This window comes from Colletes latitarsis, chromosome 14 (assembly GCF_051014445.1).
Source record: "Colletes latitarsis isolate SP2378_abdomen chromosome 14, iyColLati1, whole genome shotgun sequence".
Taxonomy (NCBI): Eukaryota; Metazoa; Arthropoda; class Insecta; order Hymenoptera; family Colletidae; genus Colletes; species Colletes latitarsis.
Genome location: NC_135147.1, coordinates 10,172,898 through 10,185,965, shown reverse-complemented (window position 1 = coordinate 10,185,965; position 13,068 = coordinate 10,172,898).

Below are 13,068 nucleotides of genomic sequence, written 5' to 3'. Positions count from 1 at the left end.
GTATCACATTACTACGTGATTCAAACCAGGGAAAACCCAGGATCTGGCCAACAAGTATGCGAAGAAGGCAAAATCATGAGCCAGATGCGGGCATAACCCAGTCCTAACCCAGACCTAACCGGTGTTATCCTCCAAAATATTGATCGAAACCAGGTTTAATTGACTGTTTCAGTGCGGTATCACATTACTACGTGATATAAACGAGGGAAAACCAAGGATCTGGCCAACAAGTATGCGGAAAAGTCAAAATCAAGAGCCAGAGGCGGGCATAACCCAGACCTAACCGGTGTTATCCTCTAAAATATTGATCGAAACCTCGTTTAATTGTCTGTTTCAGTGTGGTACCACATTACTACGTGATTCAAACCAGAAAAAAACCCAGGATCTGGCCAACAAGCATGCGAAGAAGGCAAAATCATGTGCCAGATGCGGGCATAACCCAGACCTAACCCAGACCTAACCGGTGTTATCCTCTAAAATGTGGATCGAAACCAGGTTTAATTGACTGTTTCAGTGTGGTACCACATTACTACGTGATTCAAACCAGAAAAAACCCAGGTTCTGGCGAACAAGAATGCGATGAAGGCAGAATCATGAGCGAGATACGGACATAACCCATACCTATCCCAGACCTAACCGGTGTTATCCCCTAAAATATTGATCGAAACCAGGTTTAATTGACTGTTTCACTGCGGTATCACATTACTACGTGATTCAAACCAGGGAAAACCAAGGATCTGGCCAACAAGTATGCGGAAAAGTCAAAATCAAGAGCCAGATGCGGGCATAACCCAGACCTAACCGGTGTTATCCTCTAAAATATTGATCGAAACCTCGTTTAATTGTCTGTTTCAGTGTGGTACCACATTACTACGTGATTCAAACCAGAAAAAAACCCAGGATCTGGCCAACAAGCATGCGAAGAAGGCAAAATCATGTGCCAGATGCGGGCATAACCCAGACCTAACCCAGACCTAACCGGTGTTATCCTCTAAAATATTGATCGAAACCAGGCTTAATTGACTGCTTCAGTGTGGTAGACCGCTTCTACATGATTCAAACCCGAAAAAACCCAGGATCTGTCCAACAAATATGCGAAAAAGGCAAAATCATATACCAGATGCGGGCATAATCCAGACCTAACCGGTTTTATCCTCTAAAATATTGATCGAAACCAGGTTTAATTGACTGTTTCAATGTAGTACCACATTACTACGCGATTCAAACCCGAAAAAACCCAGGTTCTGGCGAACAAGAATGCGATGGAGGCAGAATCATGAGCGAGATGCGGGCATAACCCAGACCTAACCCAGACCTAACCGGTGTTATCCTATAAAATGTGGATCGAATCCAGGTTTAATTGACTGTTTCAATGTGGTACCACATTACTACGTGATTCAAACCCGAAAAAACCCAGAATCTGGCCAACAAGTATAAGAAGAAGGCAAAACCATGAGCCAGATGCGGACATAACCCAGTCCTAACCCAGACCTAACCGGTGTTATCGTCTAAAATATTGATCGAAACCATGTTTAATTGTCTGTTTCAGTGTGGTACCACATTACTACGTGATTCAAACACGAAAAAACCCAGGATATGGCCAACAAGTATGCGAAGAAAGCAAAATCAGGAGCCAGATGCGGACATAACCCATACCTATCCCAGACCTAACCGGTGTTATCCTATAAAATGTGGATCGAATCCAGGTTTAATTGACTGTTACTGTGTGGTATCACATTACTACGTGATTCAAACCAGGGAAAACCCAGGATCTGGCGAACAAGAATGCGATGAAGGCAGAATCATGAGCGAGATGCGGGCATAACCCAGATCTAACCCAGACCTAACCGGTGTTATCCTCTAAAATGTGGATCGAAACCAGGTTTAATTGACTGTTTCAGTGTGGTACCTCATTACTACGTGATTCAAACCCGAAAAAACCCAGGATCTGGCCAACAAGTATGCGAAGAAAGCAAAATCATGAGCCAGATGCGGACATGACCCATACCTATCCCAGACCTAACCGGTGTTATCCTGTAATATGTGGATCGAAACCAGGATTAATTGACTGTTTCAGTGCGGTATCACATTACTACGTGATTCAAACCAGGGAAAACCAAGAATCTGGCCAACAAGTATGCGAAGAAGGCAAAATCATGTGTCAGATGCGGGCATAACCCAGACCTAACCCAGACCTAACCGGTGTTATCCTCTAAAATATTGATCGAAACCAGGTTTAATTGACTGTTTCACTGCGGTATCACATTACTACGTGATTCAAACTAGGGAAAACCCAGGATCTGGCCAACAAGTATGCGAAGAAAGCAAAATCATGAGCCAGATGCGGACATAACCCAGACCTAACCGGTGTTATCCTTTAAAACATTGATCGAAACCAAGTTTAATTGACTGTTACTGTGTGGTACCACATTACTACGTGATTCAAACCAGAGAGGACCAAGGATCTGGCCAACAAGTATGCGATGAAGGCAGAAACATGAGCGAGAAGCGGGCATAACCCTGACCCAACCCAAACCTAACCGGTGTTATCCTCTAAAATATTGATCGAAACCAGGTTTAATTGACTGTTTCAGTGCGGTATCACATTACTACGTGATTCAAACCAGGGAAAACCCAGGATCTGGCCAACAAGTATGCGAAGAAGGCAAAATCATGAGCCAGATGCGGGCATAACCCAGTCCTAACCCAGACCTAACCGGTGTTATCCTCCAAAATATTGATCGAAACCAGGTTTAATTGACTGTTTCAGTGCGGTATCACATTACTACGTGATATAAACGAGGGAAAACCAAGGATCTGGCCAACAAGTATGCGGAAAAGTCAAAATCAAGAGCCAGAGGCGGGCATAACCCAGACCTAACCGGTGTTATCCTCTAAAATATTGATCGAAACCTCGTTTAATTGTCTGTTTCAGTGTGGTACCACATTACTACGTGATTCAAACCAGAAAAAAACCCAGGATCTGGCCAACAAGCATGCGAAGAAGGCAAAATCATGTGCCAGATGCGGGCATAACCCAGACCTAACCCAGACCTAACCGGTGTTATCCTCTAAAATGTGGATCGAAACCAGGTTTAATTGACTGTTTCAGTGTGGTACCACATTACTACGTGATTCAAACCCGAAAAAACCCAGGTTCTGGCGAACAAGAATGCGATGAAGGCAGAATCATGAGCGAGATACGGACATAACCCATACCTATCCCAGACCTAACCGGTGTTTTCCTCTAAAATGTGGATCGAATCCAGGTTTAATTGACTGTTACTGTGTGGTACCACATTACTACGTGATTCAAACTAGAAAAGAACCTAGGATCTGGCTAACAAGCATGCGAACAAGGCAAAATCATGAGCCAGATGCGGGCATAACCCAGTCCTAACCCAGACCTAACCGGTGTTATCCTCCAAAATATTGATCGAAACCAGGTTTAATTGACTGTTTCAGTGCGGTATCACATTACTACGTGATATAAACGAGGGAAAACCAAGGATCTGGCCAACAAGTATGCGGAAAAGTCAAAATCAAGAGCCAGAGGCGGGCATAACCCAGACCTAACCGGTGTTATCCTCTAAAATATTGATCGAAACCTCGTTTAATTGTCTGTTTCAGTGTGGTACCACATTACTACGTGATTCAAACCCCAAAAACCCAGGATCTGGCCAACAAGTATGCGGAAGAGGCAAAATCATGAGCCAGATGCGGGCATAACCCAGACCTAACCCAGACCCAACCGGTGTTATCCTCTAAAATATTGATCGAAACCAGGCTTAATTGACTGCTTCAGTGTGGTATCACACTACTACGTGATTCAAACCCGAAAAAACCCAGGTTCTGGCGAACAAGAATGCGATGAAGGCAGAATCATGAGCGATGTGGGGGCATAACCAGTCCTAACCCAGACCTAACCGGTGTTATCCTCTAAAATGTGGATCGAAACCAGGTTTAATTGTCTGTTTCAGTGTGGTACCACATTACTACGTGATTCAAACTAGAAAAGAACCTAGGATCTGGCTAACAAGCATGCGAACAAGGCAAAATCATGAGCCAGATGCGGACATAACCCATACCTATCCCAGACCTAACCGGTGTTATCCTATAAAATGTGGATCGATTCCAGGTTTAATTGACTGTTTCAATGTGGTACCACATTACTACGTGATTCAAACCCGAAAAAACCCAGGTTCTGGCGAACAAGAATGCGATGAAGGCAGAATCATGAGCGATGTGCGGGCATAACCCAGTCCTAACCCAGACCAAACCGGTGTTATCCTGTAAAATGTGGATCGAAACCAGGTTTAATTGACTGTTTCAGTGCGGTATCACATTACTACGTGATTCAAACCAGGGAAAACCCAGGATCTGGCCAACAAGTATGCGAAGAAGGCAAAATCATGAGCCAGATGCGGGCATAACCCAGTCCTAACCCAGACCTAACCGGTGTTATCCTCCAAAATATTGATCGAAACCAGGTTTACTTGACTGTTTCAGTGCGGTATCACATTACTACGTGATTCAAACGAGGGAAAACCAAGGATCTGGCCAACAAGTATGCGGAAAAGTCAAAATCAAGAGCCAGAGGCGGGCATAACCCAGACCTAACCGGTGTTATCCTCTAAAATATTGATCGAAACCTCGTTTAATTGTCTGTTTCAGTGTGGTACCACATTACTACGTGAGTCAAACCAGAAAAAAACCCAGGATCTGGCCAACAAGCATGCGAAGAAGGCAAAATCATGTGCCAGATGCGGGTATAACCCACTCCTAACCCAGACCTAACCGGTGTTATCCCCTAAAATATTGATCGAAACCAGGTTTAATTGACTGTTTCACTGCGGTATCACATTACTACGTGATTCATACCAGGGAAAACCAAGGATCTGGCCAACAAGTATGCGGAAAAGTCAAAATCAAGAGACAGATGCGGGCATAACCCAGACCTAACCGGTGTTATCCTCTAAAATATTCATCGAAACCTCGTTTAATTGTCTGTTTCAGTGTGGTACCACATTACTACGTGACTCAAACCAGAAAAAAACCCAGGATCTGGCCAACAAGCATGCGAAGAAGGCAAAATCATGTGCCAGATGCGGGCATAACCCAGACCTAACCCAGACCTAACCGGTGTTATACTCTAAAATGTGGATCGAAATCACGTTTAATTGTCTTTTTCAATGTAGTACCACATTACTGCGTGATTCAAGCCCCAAAAACCCGGGATCTGGCCAACAAGTATGCGAAGAAGGCAAAATCATGTGCCAGATGCGGGCATAACCCAGACCAAACCCAGACCTAATCGGTGTTATCCTCTAAAATATTGATCGATACCAGGTTTAATTGTCTGTTTCAGTGTGGTACCACATTACTACGTGATTCAAACACGAAAAAACCCAGGATCTGGCCAACAAGTATGCGAAGAAAGCAAAATCATGAGCCAGATGAGGGCATAACCCAGTCCTAACCCAGACCTAACCGGTGTTATCCTCTAAAATATTGATCGAAACCAGGTTTAGTTGACTGTTTCAGTGTGGTACCACATTACTACGTGATTCAAACACGAAAAAACCCAGGTTCTGGCGAACAAGAATGCGATGAAGGCAGAATCATGAGCGAGATGCGGGCATAACCCAGGCCTAACCCAGACCTAACCGGTGTTATCCTATAAAATGTGGATCGAATCCAGGTTTAATTGTCTGTTACTGTGTGGTACCACATTACTACGTGATTCAAACCCGAAAAAACCCAGGTTCTGGCGAACAAGAATGCGATGAAGGCAGAATCATGAGCGAGATGCGGGTATAACCAAGTCCTAACCCAGACCTAACCGGTGTTATCCTCTAAAATATTGATCGAAACCAGGTTTAGTTGACTGTTTCAGTGTGGTACCACATTACTACGTGATTCAAACACGAAAAAACCCAGGTTCTGGCGAACAAGAATGCGATGAAGGCAGAATCATGAGCGAGATGCGGGCATAACCCAGGCCTAACCCAGACCTAACCGGTGTTATCCTATAAAATGTGGATCGAATCCAGGTTTAATTGACTGTTACTGTGTGGTACCACATTACTACGTGACTCAAACCAGAAAAAAACCCAGGATCTGGCCAACAAGCATGCGAAGAAGGCAAAATCATGTGCCAGATGGGGGCGTAACCCAGACCTAACCCAGACCTAACCGGTGTTATACTCTAAAATGTGGATCGAAATCACGTTTAATTGTCTTTTTCAATGTAGTACCTCATTACTACGTGATTCAAACCCGAAAAAACCCAGGATCTGGCCAACAAGTATGCGAAGAAAGCAAAATCATGAGCCAGATGCGGACATGACCCATACCTATCCCAGACCTAACCGGTGTTATCCTGTAATATGTGGATCGAAACCAGGATTAATTGACTGTTTCAGTGCGGTATCACATTACTACGTGATTCAAACCAGGGAAAACCAAGGATCTGGCCAACAAGTATGCGAAGAAGGCAAAATCATGTGTCAGATGCGGGCATAACCCAGACCTAACCCAGACCTAACCGGTGTTATCCTCTAAAATGTGGATCGAAACCAGGTTTAATTGACTGTTTCAGTGTGGTACCACATTACTACGTGATTCAAACCCGAAAAAACCCAGGTTCTGGCGAACAAGAATGCGATGAAGGCAGAATCATGAGCCAGATGCGGGCATAACCCAGATCTAACCCAGACCTAACCGGTGTTATCCTCTAAAATATTGATCGATACCGGGTTTAATTGACTGTTACTGTGTGGTACCAAATTACTACGTGATTCAAACCCCAAAAACCCAGGATCTGGCCAACAAGTATGCGGAAAAGGCAAAATCATGAGCCAGATGCGGGCATATCCCAGACCTAACCGGTGTTATACTCTAAAATGTGGATCGAAATCACGTTTAATTGTCTTTTTCAATGTAGTACCACATTACTGCGTGATTCAAGCCCCAAAAACCCGGGATCTGGCCAACAAGTATGCGAAGAAGGCAAAATCATGTGCCAGATGCGGGCATAACCCAGACCTAACCCAGACCTAACCGGTGTTATCCTCTAAAATATTGATCGAAACCAGGCTTAATTGACTGCTTCAGTGTGGTACCACATTACTACGTGATTCAAACTCGAAAAAACCCAGGATCTGGCCAACAAGCATGCGAAGAAGGCAAAATCATGTGCCAGATGCGGGCATAACCCAGACCTAACCCAGACCTAACCGGTGTTATCCCCTAAAATATTGATCGAAACCAGGTTTAATTGACTGTTTCACTGCGGTATCACATTACTACGTGATTCAAACCAGGGAAAACCAAGGATCTGGCCAACAAGTATGCGGAAAAGTCAAAATCAAGAGCCAGATGCGGGCATAACCCAGACATAACCGGTGTTATCCTCTAAAATATTGATCGAAACCTCGTTTAATTGTCTGTTTCAGTGTGGTACCACATTACTACGTGATTCAAACCAGAAAAAAACCCAGGATCTGGCCAACAAGCATGCGAAGAAGGCAAAATCATGTGCCAGATGCGGGCATAACCCAGACCTAACCCAGACCTAACCGGTGTTATCCTCTAAAATATTGATCGAAACCAGGCTTAATTGACTGCTTCAGTGTGGTAGCACGCTTCTACATGATTCAAACCCGAAAAAACCCAGGATCTGTCCAACAAATATGCGAGAAAGGCAAAATCATATACCAGATGCGGGCATAATCCAGACCTAACCGGTTTTATCCTCTAAAATACTGATCGAAACCAGGTTTAATTGACTGTTTCAATGTAGTACCACATTACTACGCGATTCAAACCCGAAAAAACCCAGGTTCTGGCGAACAAGAATGCGATGGAGGCAGAATCATGAGCGAGATGCGGGCATAACCCAGACCTAACCCAGACCTAACCGGTGTTATCCTATAAAATGTGGATCGAATCCAGGTTTAATTGACTGTTTCAATGTGGTACCACATTACTACGTGATTCAAACCCGAAAAAACCCAGAATCTGGCCAACAAGTATAAGAAGAAGGCAAAACCATGAGCCAGATGCGGACATAACCCAGTCCTAACCCAGACCTAACCGGTGTTATCGTCTAAAATATTGATCGAAACCATGTTTAATTGTCTGTTTCAGTGTGGTACCACATTACTACGTGATTCAAACACGAAAAAACCCAGGATATGGCCAACAAGTATGCGAAGAAAGCAAAATCAGGAGCCAGATGCGGACATAACCCATACCTATCCCAGACCTAACCGGTGTTATCCTATAAAATGTGGATCGCATCCAGGTTTAATTGACTGTTACTGTGTGGTACCAAATTACTACGTGATTCAAACCCCAAAAACCCAGGATCTGGCCAACAAGTATGCGGAAAAGGCAAAATCATGAGCCAGATGCGGGCATATCCCAGACCTAACCGGTGTTATACTCTAAAATGTGGATCGAAATCACGTTTAATTGTCTTTTTCAATGTAGTACCACATTACTGCGTGATTCAAGCCCCAAAAACCCGGGATCTGGCCAACAAGTATGCGAAGAAGGCAAAATCATGTGCCAGATGCGGGCATAACCCAGACCTAACCCAGACCTAACCGGTGTTATCCTCTAAAATATTGATCGAAACCTCGTTTAATTGTCTGTTTCAGTGTGGTACCACATTACTACGTGATTCAAACCAGAAAAAAACCCAGGATCTGGCCAACAAGCATGCGAAGAAGGCAAAATCATGTGCCAGATGCGGGCATAACCCAGACCTAACCCAGACCTAACCGGTGTTATCCTCTAAAATATTGATCGAAACCAGGCTTAATTGACTGCTTCAGTGTGGTAGCACGCTTCTACATGATTCAAACCCGAAAAAACCCAGGATCTGTCCAACAAATATGCGAGAAAGGCAAAATCATATACCAGATGCGGGCATAATCCAGACCTAACCGGTTTTATCCTCTAAAATACTGATCGAAACCAGGTTTAATTGACTGTTTCAATGTAGTACCACATTACTACGCGATTCAAACCCGAAAAAACCCAGGTTCTGGCGAACAAGAATGCGATGGAGGCAGAATCATGAGCGAGATGCGGGCATAACCCAGACCTAACCCAGACCTAACCGGTGTTATCCTATAAAATGTGGATCGAATCCAGGTTTAATTGACTGTTTCAATGTGGTACCACATTACTACGTGATTCAAACCCGAAAAAACCCAGAATCTGGCCAACAAGTATAAGAAGAAGGCAAAACCATGAGCCAGATGCGGACATAACCCAGTCCTAACCCAGACCTAACCGGTGTTATCGTCTAAAATATTGATCGAAACCATGTTTAATTGTCTGTTTCAGTGTGGTACCACATTACTACGTGATTCAAACACGAAAAAACCCAGGATATGGCCAACAAGTATGCGAAGAAAGCAAAATCAGGAGCCAGATGCGGACATAACCCATACCTATCCCAGACCTAACCGGTGTTATCCTATAAAATGTGGATCGCATCCAGGTTTAATTGACTGTTACTGTGTGGTACCACATTACTACGTGATTTAAACCCGAAAAAACCCAGGTTCTGGCGAACAAGAATGCGATGAAGGCAGAATCATGAGCGAGATGCGGGCATAACCCAGATCTAACCCAGACCTAACCGGTGTTATCCTCTAAAATGTGGATCGAAACCAGGTTTAATTGACTGTTTCAGTGTGGTACCTCATTACTACGTGATTCAAACCCGAAAAAACCCAGGATCTGGCCAACAAGTATGCGAAGAAAGCAAAATCATGAGCCAGATGCGGACATGACCCATACCTATCCCAGACCTAACCGGTGTTATCCTGTAATATGTGGATCGAAACCAGGATTAATTGACTGTTTCAGTGCGGTATCACATTACTACGTGATTCAAACCAGGGAAAACCAAGAATCTGGCCAACAAGTATGCGAAGAAGGCAAAATCATGTGTCAGATGCGGGCATAACCCAGACCTAACCCAGACCTAACCGGTGTGATCCTCTAAAATATTGATCGAAACCAGGTTTAATTGACTGTTTCACTGCGGTATCACATTACTACGTGATTCAAACTAGGGAAAACCCAGGATCTGGCCAACAAGTATGCGAAGAAAGCAAAATCATGAGCCAGATGCGGACATAACCCAGACCTAACCGGTGTTATCCTTTAAAACATTGATCGAAACCAAGTTTAATTGACTGTTACTGTGTGGTACCACATTACTACGTGATTCAAACCAGAGAGGACCAAGGATCTGGCCAACAAGTATGCGATGAAGGCAGAAACATGAGCGAGAAGCGGGCATAACCCTGACCCAACCCAAACCTAACCGGTGTTATCCTCTAAAATATTGATCGAAACCAGGTTTAATTGACTGTTTCAGTGCGGTATCACATTACTACGTGATTCAAACCAGGGAAAACCCAGGATCTGGCCAACAAGTATGCGAAGAAGGCAAAATCATGAGCCAGATGCGGGCATAACCCAGTCCTAACCCAGACCTAACCGGTGTTATCCTCCAAAATATTGATCGAAACCAGGTTTAATTGACTGTTTCAGTGCGGTATCACATTACTACGTGATATAAACGAGGGAAAACCAAGGATCTGGCCAACAAGTATGCGGAAAAGTCAAAATCAAGAGCCAGAGGCGGGCATAACCCAGACCTAACCGGTGTTATCCTCTAAAATATTGATCGAAACCTCGTTTAATTGTCTGTTTCAGTGTGGTACCACATTACTACGTGATTCAAACCAGAAAAAAACCCAGGATCTGGCCAACAAGCATGCGAAGAAGGCAAAATCATGTGCCAGATGCGGGCATAACCCAGACCTAACCCAGACCTAACCGGTGTTATCCTCTAAAATGTGGATCGAAACCAGGTTTAATTGACTGTTTCAGTGTGGTACCACATTACTACGTGATTCAAACCAGAAAAAACCCAGGTTCTGGCGAACAAGAATGCGATGAAGGCAGAATCATGAGCGAGATACGGACATAACCCATACCTATCCCAGACCTAACCGGTGTTATCCCCTAAAATATTGATCGAAACCAGGTTTAATTGACTGTTTCACTGCGGTATCACATTACTACGTGATTCAAACCAGGGAAAACCAAGGATCTGGCCAACAAGTATGCGGAAAAGTCAAAATCAAGAGCCAGATGCGGGCATAACCCAGACCTAACCGGTGTTATCCTCTAAAATATTGATCGAAACCTCGTTTAATTGTCTGTTTCAGTGTGGTACCACATTACTACGTGATTCAAACCAGAAAAAAACCCAGGATCTGGCCAACAAGCATGCGAAGAAGGCAAAATCATGTGCCAGATGCGGGCATAACCCAGACCTAACCCAGACCTAACCGGTGTTATCCTCTAAAATATTGATCGAAACCAGGCTTAATTGACTGCTTCAGTGTGGTAGACCGCTTCTACATGATTCAAACCCGAAAAAACCCAGGATCTGTCCAACAAATATGCGAAAAAGGCAAAATCATATACCAGATGCGGGCATAATCCAGACCTAACCGGTTTTATCCTCTAAAATATTGATCGAAACCAGGTTTAATTGACTGTTTCAATGTAGTACCACATTACTACGCGATTCAAACCCGAAAAAACCCAGGTTCTGGCGAACAAGAATGCGATGGAGGCAGAATCATGAGCGAGATGCGGGCATAACCCAGACCTAACCCAGACCTAACCGGTGTTATCCTATAAAATGTGGATCGAATCCAGGTTTAATTGACTGTTTCAATGTGGTACCACATTACTACGTGATTCAAACCCGAAAAAACCCAGAATCTGGCCAACAAGTATAAGAAGAAGGCAAAACCATGAGCCAGATGCGGACATAACCCAGTCCTAACCCAGACCTAACCGGTGTTATCCTCCAAAATATTGATCGAAACCATGTTTAATTGTCTGTTTCAGTGTGGTACCACATTACTACGTGATTCAAACACGAAAAAACCCAGGATATGGCCAACAAGTATGCGAAGAAAGCAAAATCAGGAGCCAGATGCGGACATAACCCATACCTATCCCAGACCTAACCGGTGTTATCCTATAAAATGTGGATCGCATCCAGGTTTAATTGACTGTTACTGTGTGGTACCACATTACTACGTGATTTAAACCCGAAAAAACCCAGGTTCTGGCGAACAAGAATGCGATGAAGGCAGAATCATGAGCGAGATGCGGGCATAACCCAGATCTAACCCAGACCTAACCGGTGTTATCCTCTAAAATGTGGATCGAAACCAGGTTTAATTGACTGTTTCAGTGTGGTACCTCATTACTACGTGATTCAAACCCGAAAAAACCCAGGATCTGGCCAACAAGTATGCGAAGAAAGCAAAATCATGAGCCAGATGCGGACATGACCCATACCTATCCCAGACCTAACCGGTGTTATCCTGTAATATGTGGATCGAAACCAGGATTAATTGACTGTTTCAGTGCGGTATCACATTACTACGTGATTCAAACCAGGGAAAACCAAGAATCTGGCCAACAAGTATGCGAAGAAGGCAAAATCATGTGTCAGATGCGGGCATAACCCAGACCTAACCCAGACCTAACCGGTGTGATCCTCTAAAATATTGATCGAAACCAGGTTTAATTGACTGTTTCACTGCGGTATCACATTACTACGTGATTCAAACTAGGGAAAACCCAGGATCTGGCCAACAAGTATGCGAAGAAAGCAAAATCATGAGCCAGATGCGGACATAACCCAGACCTAACCGGTGTTATCCTTTAAAACATTGATCGAAACCAAGTTTAATTGACTGTTACTGTGTGGTACCACATTACTACGTGATTCAAACCAGAGAGGACCAAGGATCTGGCCAACAAGTATGCGATGAAGGCAGAAACATGAGCGAGAAGCGGGCATAACCCTGACCCAACCCAAACCTAACCGGTGTTATCCTCTAAAATATTGATCGAAACCAGGTTTAATTGACTGTTTCAGTGCGGTATCACATTACTACGTGATTCAAACCAGGGAAAACCCAGGATCTGGCCAACAAGTATGCG